Genomic DNA, 9,551 nt, shown 5'->3' on the forward strand with positions numbered 1-9,551 from the left:
ATCTCTGTATGGAGTCCAGATGGAGTGTTAAGAGCCTGGCGTCTTTGAGGGGGAAGGTTTGAAAACTCTTGGCATGGACCATTCTCCATCCCTTGAAGTCTAGAAGCAGGCTGTGGGCATGCAGGAAGTCTGCCCTGGGCTTTGCGGGTACCATATATCCAAATCATGCTGTTGTTGGCAGCCCTCAGTGTGGGGCCTGTCTGCCTGTTTCTGGTGTCCTGTCCTGATGAGGGAAGGAAGCTGACCTTTGCTCCTGTGTCCATGAGGAAGCATCAACCTGACTGGGGGTCCCAGACATAAAGGAGGCTGTCTTGGTAGCCAGCTGATGAGACCATTAGTGATGGCTAGCCCCTGGTGTTTCCCTGAAATGTACATAGCAGCCTGCACTGACTGGCTCTTGCGCCCCCATCTCTGATGGTAGAAACACCACTGTTCATCTGGATCACCTCTTCTGCTGTACTACTGTTCTCTTGGTGGCTCTGCACAGGTTTAATGATGAGCCCCATGGACATCAATAACTCTCTCTTCTGTTTTCATAGAATGTCACCTCGTGCTGTGATTTTCCAGAGGTCGCTGAAATTTGCATCAGCCAGCAGCAAACGGATGACCTTGAGCAGTTGCACCAGGAATACCTGCTCAAACAGGTCGTGTTTGCCCAGGAGGGCCGGCATCTCGTTCATGAGGGCTGTCAGGGGCTTGTTCCCTAGCCCGTCCAGGTAGAGCAAACATGCCCCTCTCTCACACTGTGAGAACCTGAAGGTCTTGATCAGCAAGTCCTTGAAGATGGTGTATGCACTTTCTGATGGGGGCTCCTGGATGAAGTTGGCCATCTGGCCTGCTGTGTCCTGATCCAGGGTGCTCACCACGTGGTAGTACTGGGCAGATTCTGCTGTGATCTGCCGGATCTGGAACTGTGCCTCAACCTGGTCAAACCACATGCGTGATTGATTAATCCAGAAGGTCGGCAGCTTGAGAGCGACTGCGTTGACTGCTGCCGGATCACTCATCATTGGGTCTAGATGCCGTCTAAACTGTCGGGGTCACCAACTGTAGTCACGCGCTACTCAAAAGAAGGCACTCACACTTAAGCTCTGAGTTTTATTAGGGCTCAGGCCTGACCTTTATTCTTGCACTGTTCCCGTTGTGGCCCCCCTTGGCTGATGTCACAACATGCATAACAAAAGCGGGATTCCCACGCACGGGTACTTACCTGCAAAACAATGCCCTTCTTCCTCATGCACTGTCCCTGTCTGTTGGCTGCGCAGCAAGGCCAGGGTCATTTTGGAGTTGCTGGCCTTTAAGCTGCCCTTGCCATTCACCCGCTGATTTGCTTATTGGGGCCAGTGCTGCTACGTGGGATGCTGGCCTTTGGTTGCACTCGCTGCCCAGAATGCCAGCTCGATCGCCGCCACGGTGGGCCGCCACAAGTACATGAAATCACGAGGGGGCATAGAAATGGTGAATAGTTGTGGCTTTTCCTCAGGAGAGGGGAATATAAAATTAAAGAGCATAGATTTAAAGTGAGAGTGGAACGATTTTTCATGTCCAGGGATCTCAAATGGCTTCTGATGCTGAAGGCTTCCTGATTGTGTCGGAGGTTTGGATCTGGAGGTTGGGTTGCCGATTAATTGAACAGGAGTCTGTTCAGGTTCAGGAGCTGTGGGAGCACTGGAGGTGAATCTGCAGATACTCAGTGACTCTGAAGGGACTCTCTTTTGATTCTCTATCTTCTATTGTTAGAGGGGCTGGGAATGCTCATAGCAACTCATTGGTTTCCCTTACAGCAGGCAGATGTGAAGAGTATATCATGTATATTGCATTTTTAAAGTACTTATTATTACATGACAATTAAAAGAACTCGGAACCATTTTCCCTCTCACCTTAAATCCATGCCCTTTAGTTTCAAGTCAATTAATACAAAGCAAGGGCAGCATGTAGCACCACTGGACATTTAGGAGCCCTGATGGGTGACAGGAAGAAACTCTTGGTGAGCGATTTTACACTCTTGAACATTCTCCCCAATGGATGGAGGGAGAAGGGTGTATGTCTGGGGTGTGATGGATCATTCAATAGGTTGGCTGCCTTTCCTAGGCAGCATCAGATGTAGATGAAGTCCATAGAGTGGAGTGAAGTTTGGAAAATGTCTGAGCTACATTCAATAATTTCTTCTGCTTCTGTTGATCATGAGCAGGACAGCTCCCATGCCAAACCGTGAAGTATGGTTTTGATAATGCACCTGTAACAGGTGTTGATAGACAAGTGGGACACATGCAAAACTCTCTGTCTTCTTTGAAATGATGGAGGCATTGATATGCTTTCTTTACTGTTAAGTCAACATGCCTGGTTGACCAACAAACACTTTTGTGAGTGACTAAGTATTATATACAACAGATTGTCAGATTGTGTACACATATTTTACATAGATAAATACCTTTCATTTATTGGTTTATGATTGCTGAGTGTACATGAATAAAAAGGTAACCAACAGTGACAAATCCAAGTATTTGCCTGATCCAGCCAGTGGCAAGGCAACTAAGATCACTAAACTACAGATTAATATGTTTAATAATCTAGTTCACATCCTATTGAACAACAAGGCTGATCAGAACCTCAGTGGTAAAGGTCCAACACCAGAAATGACTCATTTTGTGCACTATCAAGCATTACACTGACCCACATCCAGCCTTGCAGAAAATGGGTAAAATGAAACGTTTTCTTCTAAGGCATTCAGAAATGTTCAAAATAATTTAAACAAAAAAAAATACAAGTCAATATTTTCTTTCTTTGGCTTGGCTTCGCGGACGAAGATTTATGGAGGGGGTAAAAGTCCACGTCAGCTGCAGGCTCGTTTGTGGCTGACCAGTCCGATGCGGGACAGGCAGACACGATTGCAGCGGTTGCAAGGGAAAATTGGTTGGTTGGGGTTGGGTGTTGGGTTTTTCCTCCTTTGCCTTTTGTCAGTGAGGTGGGCTCTGCGGTCTTCTTCAAAGGAGGTTGCTGCCCGCCAAACTGTGAGGCGCCAAGATTATTGTAAGTACCATAAGTAAAAATGAAATTAAAACACAAAAAAAGTTATTGAAACCTATTGTAGTGGGGTTGCTGCGGTTATAGCTCAAAATATACTGGGGTTATAGCTCAAGGTTAAAGAAAGAAGGCTCTCGCATGAAGGGAGTGTATTCAACCCTGACTTTATTGAGCTGCAGCTCTGCCTTTTATAGGCAGCCAGCTGGATCACCACCGGGCATGGCTTGAGTGGGGCTGACTGCTGATAGGCTGTCCCAGATGTGTGGGCTCGGATTGGACACCCTGCCATCCGCTGGCGATGATTAGTTGATTTGACCACTATTCCTGTCGCCTATGGGAATGGGTGTCTTATCCTGCTGGATTGCCGTGTTCAACAGCAGTTTCCTGTGTCAGCCCGCGTAGCGCGACTTGGGCCACTACAATATAAATAGTTAGCCAAACCCAATGGACAGATTCCCCAATATAACTGTTGGGGAAATGCTGCAAAATTTACATGTCACTACTGAACTCCACGAGGAATTCAATGTTGCAGCATGGTCAGGAAACTGTGGGTCATGAGTGGCCATCTTATGTGAAGCAGGTGTGGATTATACTGGGGTTTCTTCAAGGAACAGCCAGTAATTTTATACAAATTGTGAACTTTTTTCACATTTAGACCATAATACTATAAGATATAGTATTCAGCCCATCGAGTATTCCCTGCCATTCAGTCATGAACTGATCCATTTTCCTACTCAGCCCACTGCCTGGCCTTCTCCTCATGACCTTTGATGCCCTGGCCAATCAAGAATCTATCAAATATTCCTCATATGATAACCCTTTCATTCCCGGGATCATCTTTCAGATCAATGTCATGGTATTTTTCATGTCCACTCATGAAGACAAATGGATCCCCACTTTAACTTTACACCTGACAGATAGCAACTCCCTCAATGCAACTGCCTTTAGGTACTACAATGGAGCATATTTCTTGATTTTTGTTTTCAAGTCTCCTGAGGTGAAGTACCATAAAATAGATAATACTCCAGCTGGTACTAATCAATGATTTATGATGTATACAATTTCCTCAATTTAATCTCTGTTATAGTTATAAATCCCAAATGATTTATCTGCACTTAATATTTCTGCTATCTTAAGATATTTTATCTAAATCTGTAGATCCATGATTAAACTATTCAATTCATATTACCTCTCATAACTCCTTTCAAAATGTGTCACCACATGGTTCTGCATTATGTGTTGATTTACAATTGTACTGGAGATGATCTCAGGAAAGAGATTAGTCATGATGAAGGGTTCTGACCTGAAATGTTGACACATATGTGAGGCATTGCCTCAAGAAGGCTGCCAACATCTTAAAGGACCTCCATCACCGGGTCACAACCTCTTCTCATTGCGACCTTCGGCAAGAAGGTGCAGAGCATGAAGACCAACACCTCTAGGTTCAAGAATGGTTTCTTTCCAACAGCTCTCAGGCTTTTATGCTACCCTTGCTTTGTACTAATTGATCTTTTGTAAGTCAATACTTTGCAATTGTGTTTTTCTTTTGCTCAATACAACTGTGTGACTGTTGGAGTTGACCTGTTAGACTGCTCAAGGAACATCTTTTCTCATTTTATGCCAAATAAACTTAAACTTGGTTATTAGTGCAAACTTGCTGGAGAAACTCAGCAGGTCACACAGCGTCCATTGGAAGAAAGGGGTAACTAAAGTTTCAGACCTGAGCCCTGAAGTAGCTCTGTTTAACTTTATTAGTGACAAATTTTGCCCTTTCCAGCAGCATAATTAAGTATGATCTTGACCTATATTGAGTATATTTTAATATATTTTAATAAAACAAAATAGGCGGTATGAAAGCTCAACTCAATTGTTAAGATACTCAACCCTTACTTGGTGATGGGTCCATCTGATGATTACATTTGTGTAAATAACCCTGCCGCTTCCCCCATTAGCACAAGGGGTTAAAGACGACTTCTTTAAGAAATGAAGGCTCACTCAGTGTTGTTGATGCCCCGAGTTTTCAACGCGGTAAGAATTCAACTTTAAATTGTACTCTGAATGCGTGCCCCCAATCTGACTTTCCCTGAAATGTTTTCAATTAACATTTGGCAACGGAGGGAGAAAGCCAAACGTTTCCCAGGCTGAAATATGGAAAACCGGCAGGGAAGGTCTCAGCAGGAGAGGATTTTCATTTAAAAAGCGCATAATAATTCAACGACTTCTGTCCAGCCTTTAAGATCCTTTATTGATCACTGAGATGAAGCGACTCTTGAGGATTTGAAATGACTAATGATTTGCAAAGATATGTACAACGTTTGTTTCGGCCGAGTTATTCAGTGATGAACTGCTTGTCACTGACAATTTTCGAACTTTTGGCACTTCAATAGCAAAGACGATTAATACCTTTGGCACTCTTAGATTCCTACAGTACTGTTTAGATCAGAAAAGCTTTTTTAAAGTCCCACATTTATTAATGCTTAATCTTCTCTAAATTTCACCCTATTTAGATATCTTGGGGATTATTACACCAAAGTGTGAAATATCATTAGCTAACGAAGGAAGTAACTAACAGCAAACTGAAAAAAAGGAAAGTTAATCTTTATTAATTTTCAGAAATGAATCTAATGCAACGTGCATAGAAAATTACCGACAAGAATCTAAGATTCGCATATTGAAAGATTATACCAGAGCAGAAACATATTCTTCACGACTGTCGCCCAATTCTCCCCCTCCCTCCATCTTCGCTGTTCTCTTCCCTCCAAATCCCGAAATGAACCCATCAAAAACGTGTTCTTGTTTATCGGGGTCCCCCCAAGCTCGGCCGCCAGTTCTCCCGAGAAGAATCACGGTTCTGAACTGGTCGAGGCAAAATACGGATAGGTGGGGAGGGTGACAGCTACAATATTTGGGAATTCGGGATATTATTGTTTTTAGCCATAGAGCTTGCAAGATTACCATCTGATTTGCGTGAAGATTTCTCTGGATGTTACACCTATGCGAAAAAGTCAAAAGTAAACTCAAATTGGGGGGAAAAAAATGAAATACCATCAATTCTTTAAAACATAAATGATGACACCAACATTTGGTCACAAACCTTTCCTCGCCTGAATCCATATTTCAGTCAAAGCTGCCACTTTGGTTTAATCACGTTTATAACAAATCTTTAAGATCAAACCTTTGAAATGAGAAACGGTTTTTTAAAAATCCAGTTATAATGATTGGTGTCCGATTCCCCGTGTCTTGGGACCTTCTACTTTCTAGAGCGAGAGAGAGAGAGAGAGAGAGAGAGGGGGGGGGGCGGACGTGGGGGTTGGGAGGGGGATTCTCGGGTGGCTAAAGAAACGTTTCATTTCAGACTCTGACAACGATTTGGAATCCGAGAATAACACTGCAGTGGATAATTTGTTCATTGTAAAGCTAATCAAACAATGTTTGATGAAGCTTATGGTGAACATGTTCTTTTGGATATTTGCCAGCTGACGGATTTGGGTAAAACGCTGGTGAATCAGTACCGATACTCAGATTGCTCAGGGCCATTTCCTTGAAGTCGTATGTGTTTCCGTAGGTCTTTCACTTGCTCAGGTCTGTGTTATTGTTCATTTATTTCCGTCAGTTTTACAACTATTTTGACAGACGAGCAAACTGCCTCGTTCCATTTGCTCACAAAGTCGTGTTGCAGAGCGCTCGGCCCTGAGATGCATAAATCTAATCAAAGATGGTCATCTGGGTGGTTCATTGCAATGATCTTATTTTGAACAGTGATGGATTCATAATCCCCTTTCATGGCATCAAATTCAATTAGGCCTCAACGACCATTCTCGTTTTATTTTTGTCGCAATTATATGTTCCACGTGCAGACAGGAGAATTACAAAAAATCGTTCTCGAGATATTTTTCAATATATTGATCACTTTCCTTTCTGTGCCGAACCCAGATTAAAAAACCGGCTCATTTTTCTAACTGATAAGCATTTTAATTTTGCAACCCGGGAGGTTAAAGGTTTCCTGTGCATCAAATGATTGAGCACATTTCGGTCCCTCAACTCTTCTGAAATTGATCATTTTGCTGTTCTGTGACCTGTGAAGTGGGTTCAGGGGGTAAGCAGACAGGTATTAGGAGCTATAAATTCCGGCCCAGGCTTTCGCTTATTGAGTTTCTTCCCCAAATATATTGATCCAGTTGTTCTCCTGGGAGGAGAAGTCGTCAAGGTTGAAGGAGGGGGAGATTTATTTGGGAGTCCTTGTCCTTCTCTGTTTGTTTATCTTTAAGTGATGATAAATGATGGTCATTTGACAGCACGAAGCACTAATGAATTTTCTGCAGTAATAGAGGTTTCTAAAATGGCCTGTGTTGTACTTCTCAACGGTTCAAACAGCAGAAGCCAGAAAGGACTAGAAACAACACATTAATTACGTTTAAAAAGTACACATACTTGAACACAACGTATGTTTTTAGGACATTGTACTGGATTTACATTTAAACAGATGTACATGCTCAGAGTAACTGGATGCAAACTGAAAGCAGAGAAAAATACCTTTTAACTCTGTGTAAAATGAAAGAAGGAAAGTGACAATATTTCTGTAATGATTAACATCTTTCCCCAGAGGTGTTCTGACCATTTATGCCGGAGATCTTGATTAATAAAACATTGCTTTATCCACGCACAAACCAATGAATTCGCAGCCTGGCCACTTTGACATAGCTGTTCTCTGATCTTTTCCATTGTGGAGTGTTGTTTAGGTTTATTGAACTGAAGCAATCCGATGACTGAGCTAGAATTGCGAACAAACAGGAATCCAAAGTCCAACTTTCAGAAACGGATCTTTTTTTTCTTGGTCAAGTTCCTCTGCAGGAATATCCCCCCCCCTCACCTCCACGAACAACTGTATGGCTACTGTTACAAAGATCCTAGACACACGCACAAATGTAGTAGAAAACACACACACACATCAAAATGACCTCGATGCTGGTTTTCATAACACGAGCAATACATTGAAATACTCCTCTCCAAAAAAAGGGGGGGAAATTGTAATGAATAAGGAGATTTTAAATAGGGTGAGTGCTTTGAGGCAGAAATCATGACCCGCAGGCAAGTCTGAAAATCCAGCTGGATGTGAAGAGCAAGATTCCGGGCGATTGTTCCCTGGAGTGTATAGTGGCTTGAAGATGGAGTGAAGTGTTTTAATAAAGAGGCTGGGTCTATAGGAGAGAGTCTATGGGGTGAGACCTCTGTGTGAGAGCAGAACAAAGAGCACATTTCTCTCGGATTCCCCCATCATCTCCATTGCTGACAGTGAGTAAGGACACAGAGCGCTGACTCCATTTCTGGATGCGCACTTCTCAGCGCTTTGCCAATAAAAACTTGCTGACACGGGGCATAACTTAATTTTCACGGTGCGGGGACAGCTGTATCGTGTAATCTGCCGTGGCATGCCATTAAAACTTCAATGCCTTTAGTGACCCAGAAGCGAAACTAGACCATGGAGAGCTTTTGAAAGGGACTCAATCTCCACGATTTATGAGCCGGCATTTAAAAAAAACCCCAGAATCTTGCAACAATCTCCCAGTTCCTTTTACAGATGTGATCGTTATAATTTTGCCTGGACGCAGATGAAAGTAAACGAGATCCAGTGTGATCAACCTGCGCCGATGATCTCTTGGTTTTTAATAGTCTCTCATGCACTCAATGGGCTGAGGCGAGACTCCATTAAAGTGACCCCCCAGGGCCATGGGCCAAATTGTGCCAGTTGTTTCTCGAAGGTATTCATTATTCACACATTCATTTCCTTCTTTATGTGTCTTCTTTCATCATTTACGCCGCTCCGGGGTCCTCGGGTCCAGAGAACAATCACCGTACAGTCTCCAAGAAAAGAAAGAAAAACGGGGTCATAAATATGTTAAATTGGTGCGCAGTTTAAGTGGCTTTGTAAACGACATAAATAGACCCTTAGAGTAATTAATGAATAAGAAACAGAGCAAGGCAAGGAGTCCGAAAGGGGGAAAAGGTAGTTCTCTCTTTTGTAAGAAATGTTGAGCAGCCCGATGAGAGTGCACGTTCACAGCTGGATGGGAAATAATAAACTCTTAAACACAATCCGACAAGTTTTCACATTAGTGCACTGATCACCTGGGTTATTGGATTGCTAGCAGGGCGATTTGATAGTGGGTATTGACATTTCAACGGGAAATTACTGGCGGTTTGGAAGTTAAAGCTTAGTAAACATAAGTGGATCTTGAAGTTGCCTTATGTGATTATTTCAAACCAACAACTCCTAAAATCTCCCCTGGACAGACATGCCCCTGTTCAATCCGGTAGCACGATGTAAAAGGCACATTCTCAGAAAGACTGGGAATCCTTTGCGTCAGACTTCTGCCATGTATTGACAACAGTATAAACATATAACACAATAAAAAAAACATTTTAACGTCATCTTCCTGTGTTGGAAACGGTAGCCCAATAAAGCCATTAGCAGTGATAATAACTTAGCATTAAAACCAGGCCTGACCCTTCACAGGCGCGCCATAAAT

Source organism: Narcine bancroftii, chromosome 1 (genome assembly GCF_036971445.1).
Source record: "Narcine bancroftii isolate sNarBan1 chromosome 1, sNarBan1.hap1, whole genome shotgun sequence".
Classification (NCBI taxonomy): Eukaryota; Metazoa; Chordata; class Chondrichthyes; order Torpediniformes; family Narcinidae; genus Narcine; species Narcine bancroftii.